Source organism: Carassius gibelio, chromosome A1, assembly GCF_023724105.1.
Source record: "Carassius gibelio isolate Cgi1373 ecotype wild population from Czech Republic chromosome A1, carGib1.2-hapl.c, whole genome shotgun sequence".
Classification (NCBI taxonomy): domain Eukaryota; kingdom Metazoa; phylum Chordata; class Actinopteri; order Cypriniformes; family Cyprinidae; genus Carassius; species Carassius gibelio.
This window is the reverse complement of record NC_068371.1, coordinates 21,870,588-21,875,555: the sequence shown is the minus strand read 5'-3', so window position 1 is coordinate 21,875,555 and position 4,968 is coordinate 21,870,588. Positions and strand designations below refer to the sequence as shown.

Below are 4,968 nucleotides of genomic sequence, written 5' to 3'. Positions count from 1 at the left end.
CTCCCTGCTGTAGAAAGTTATTACAAAAAGAATGTAAATTTTGGACATGCAATTCCCTTTTATACCATTAGGGGTAAAAAGAAAGGTTGTGAAAAATGTCCACTCTCCCCATCTATTGATTAACAGTGGTTTCATGTCTCTGTCTCCCTGCTGTAGAAAGTTATTACAAAAAGAATGATAATTTTGGACATGCAGTTCCCTAATTAGCCACTTGGAGTAAAATGAAAGGTTGTGAAAAATGTCCACTCTCTCCCGCTATTGATTGACACTGGTTTCATGTCTCTGTCTCCCTGCTGTAGAAAGTTATTACAAAAATAAGGATAATTTTGGACATGCAATTCCCTAATAAGCCACTTGTGGTAAAACGAAAGGTTGTGAAAAATGTCCACTCTCCCCCTCTATTGATTGACACTGGTTTCGTGTCTATGTCTCCCTGCTGTAGAAAGTTATTACAAAAAGAATGTCAATTTTGGACATGCAATTCCCTTTTCTACCAGTAGGGGTAAAAAGAAAGGATGTGAAAAATGTCCACTGTCCCCCTCTATTGATTGACACTGGTTTCATGTCTCTGTCTCACTGCTGTAGAAAGTTATTACAAATACAAGGTTAATTTTGGACATGCAGTTCCCTAATCAGCCACTTGGGGTAAAATTAAAGGTTGTGAAAAATGTCCACTCTCTCTCTCTATTGATTGACACTGGTTTCATGTCTATGTCTCCCTGCTGTAGAAAGTTATTACAAAAAGAATGTCAATTTTGGACATGCAATTCCCTTTTCTACCAGTAGGGGTAAAAAGAAAGGTTGTGAAAAATGCCCACTGTCCCCTTCTATTGATTGACACTGGTTTCATGTCTCTGTCTCCCTGCTGTAGAAAGTTATTACAAAAAGAAGGTTAATTTTGGACATGCAATTCCCTAATAAGCCACTTGGGGTAAAACGAAAGGTTGTGAAAAATGTCCACTCTCTCCCTCTACTGATTGACACTGGTTTCATGTGTCTGTCTCACTGCTGTAGAAAGTTATTACAAAAAGAAGGTTTATTTTGGACATGCAATTCCTTTTTTTACCAGTAGGGGTAAAAAGAAAGGTTGTGAAAAATGTCAACTCTCCCCCTCTATTGATTGACAGTGGTTTTATGTCTCTGTCTCCCTGCTGTAGAAAGTTATTACAAAAAGAATGATAATTTTGGACATGCAGTTCCCTAATCAGCCACTTGGGGTAAAATGAAAGGTTGTGAAAAATGTCCACTCTCTCCCTCTATTGATTGACACTGGTTTCATGTCTCTGTCTCCCTGCTGTAAAAAGTTATTACAAAAAGAAGGTTAAATTTGGACATGCAATTCCCTTATCATCCACTTGGGGTAAAATGAAAGGATGTGAAAAATGTCCACTCTCTCCCTCTATTGATTGACACTGGTTTCATCTCTCTATCTTCCTTCTGTGGAAAGTTATTACAAAAAGAAAGTTAATTTTGGACATGCAATTCCCTTTTCTACCAGTAGTGTTAAAAAGAAAGGTTGTTAAAAATGTCCACTGTCCCCCACTATTGATTGACACTGGTTTCATGTCTATATGCCCTTTATCTAAAAAGCTATTACAAAAACACCTACTGAGCTATAGCAAAAAACGAAGAAAGTTTGCAATTTCCCCACGGTCCCTAACTGAAGGCTCTGCTGAGAGCGTTCTCTCCCGGCTTTTTGCACATTGCCACGGCTTGCACGGGGCCGTGCTTATTATATCGAGGGAAAATATAGAAAAAGAAGGATGTGAAACATGATCAGCTTTGTCCTTTTGGCGGTCACACTGCTTAGATTTTTTTAAGGCAATTCGTTTTGGAGTTATTGGCGTTTACCGCTGAATGTGTCACGAATATCGAAAACAAAACCAACTTGACCCCGCTTGGTGGTTTGGGGTCCTTTGATTGATTGGTTGATTTATTATTATTATTATTTATTTATTTTTTATTTTTTCAAAAAGGCGTCTATTTTTATTCAGATTTTGGGTAGGCTATATCTCATTTTCAAACCCACCAGGTCACTAGGACTAATTCAGGTAGCTAAAGCAAAGGCTACTATGATTGTAGCACATTTTACCGTTCTGCTTCACTCCTTATGTCATCCTTCACAGCTGGCAGTAATTGAAATGCCTGGGCTGATTTGCAACCACACCACTTTGAGTCCAAATGACTGCTTCCGTTTGGATTCAAAGCTACATCTGCATTAAGCAGGGTCTGTGCATTACTAGAAAATAAAAAAGAAGGGAAACATTATGCGGTTTTTGTCTGTAACTATATTCTGACCTTATTATTAATAACCACTTTCGGGATACTGCAGAAAAAAATGCGCTGAGGTGGGCTGTCAGTAACACTAAAGTTGATTTGCATATTATACATTATGCAGGATTTCATTTTCTATTTTCTTTGCTATTATAAAAAGGCATTGTACGATTAAGGATAAAAGCAAATAAGCATTCACTTAGCCTAACCATACCCAAATGAAACGAACAAAATACATATTAAAAACACTGAGCTTTAAGATCAGAGAGGAATAGATCGTGGACCGTCGTAAATAAAACAGAAATATTGAAAGATAAACGCTGAAACGAAAAGAGAGCGAAGTTTAACGTCCACATGACGATCTGGAACATCCTTCAGGACACAATACAGCACCTGCGGGCGGATCTACATAAGAAAAACGCTTATTGATTCCCTGCCTATTCCCTTTTCTTTTGTCCGAGTGAAAAGATTCCCTCCGCGCCAGAAATTGCTCGTAATTGGGACAGACAGAGGAAAATGCGTGAGGATGCACAAAACCCAAATGGCTGCAATTATGATTCGATTTAATGAGCACATAGAAAGCAGGCACCGTGCGGTCAGAAATGCGATCAAATCACATCAACTACAAATAAACAGATTATTATGATTAATATTAGAAACTTTTACGCGGTCCTACGAAAAATAACCATGGTTGTATTATTATGGTTTTTTGGCGTGTTGACTTGTTGACTTGTATAACCACAGATTTAGCTACTAAAAATACCATGGTTAAACTATATGGTTAATATAGAAAAACCATGGTTAATTTGTGGTGACCATGGCTTAACTATAGTAACCATTGTTTTTTTTTGGTTTTATGATAATTTTCGTAAGGGTTTATATAACCTAGTGCATCGTCTCTAGTTTTTTTAGATGTGATTTAAAAGAACACAAACTACCTGATCATACAAACGAACTTATCTTTTATCGGTGATAAGTGCAGTGACAAAGTGCGCGTTTCTTTAACTAGAGCTTATGGGGACTGTTTCATCCAAAAAGCAGAAGGAAACTCCCCAGATGTCACTCACAGCCGACTTAGGGTCACAATGTAATTAACTTTAATTGTACACATCATAAAGGCACAGCGATTAAACAGATGCAGAATGGAAGGCTCCTGGAGAGGGTTCGTGCATGTAAGCGCACTTTCTGATTAGTCAGTTGACTTCTTTCATTTTTTTTTTTTTTTTTTTTTTTTGCGATTTCATATTTGTGGAATTCGATTTAGGCTATTTATTTATGTTTTACAATCCACACACTTCAAAACTTGCAAGACTGGAAGCTTTGAAGACTGCTATTCTCACTGCGCATTTTAGACAGCAGATTTCCAACTTGAATTCAAATGTCAGCATAAGCCAAAAAGTTTGTCAATGTTGTCGTGAAGCAGATGTGATTATAGGGAATTCTTGATACGCTACACATGGCTCATACGAAAACCCTTGGCCCATAAATATGATCACCTCTCGAGAGATGCACAGAGCTAACTACATTACTGCGGAGTCATATTATGATGCACGGAGAAACCCCGCCACAATAATAAGACGTAATAAGATTTCATTCCCTGAGCTTTCAGTCAGAGATGACATCAGAAACAAAGAGTTTGGAATAGTGAAGAGATTTTAAAACTCATTACACAATAACCTACATGGATTAAACAATTAACCCTATCAATTCGTAACGTAGAAACAAAGCGCTGGAGCTGCACAGATGTTCCATGACGCCATTTGGTCAGGCTAACAAAATAAGATAAAACACTGGATAAATGTCAAGAAACATTTATTTAAAGAACAGATTCTATTACTCTAAAAACCCATATCCATCTCACAAGCCACACTTCAAGATGATCCATATTCTTGTCCGGTCAATCTTCATCTGAGTTTGGTCAGAATCTCCACCCCATCACTGGTGATGACAACCGTGTGTTCAAACTGGGCCGATCGGAGTATTATCACACAAGAAAACAAACACACAGGGAAATATGTTGAGATTCAGTTGTTCATCTACGATCACTGGTTCTCAACCAGGTCCAGGGCTCACCAAGGGCCTCGGCAAACTTCTAAGAGTGCTGCAAGATGACTTAAAATGTTTCGATATCATAAAGAAAATATTATGAAGTGTGATTTCCAGACCTAGAAAAGTGCTATAAAATAATAATAATGCAAAAAAACAAAACAAAAATAATAATAATAATAATACAATCATATAACACCATTAGAACTTTTATACATTTTTATGAATAATGTCTAGTTCTGCCAAACTCAAAAATATTTTGGAAGGAAGAAATTGTGAGTCCTTATTCAGTAAATCACTATGGGGCCTCAGAGTCTAATGTAGCCATTTTCTTATATTGCATATTACCCCACTTAACCTTAAAAATCAGTGCTCTAATCAACCACTGACCAAGTAACACTCTGCTCTCACCTGCCAACAGGGCAATCAGCTCATTTGCAATTAACACTGAAGGGCTCTCCAGTGAAATATATGCAGTTAAAGGAAAGTTTATCCCAGAGCACTTAACTCTCTATACGTGCTTCAAAATCTGAGGGTACTTAGTCGTTCCAAGCTAAATGTCAACAGCCATAAAGTTCTTAAATATTCTCAATAGAAATTGGCCACTTATTCTTGTATGAAGTAAAAATGATTAATATAGGCTACATT

The 4,968-nt window shown here is 37.3% G+C and overlaps 1 pseudogene; it reads right to left on the bottom strand.

Annotated features, from left to right (window-relative positions):
- Window positions 1-4,178: 4,178 nt before the first annotated feature.
- The window catches only part of LOC128021212 (methionine aminopeptidase 1D, mitochondrial-like), a 10,690-nt pseudogene continuing 9,900 nt past the window's right edge, over window positions 4,179-4,968 (bottom strand).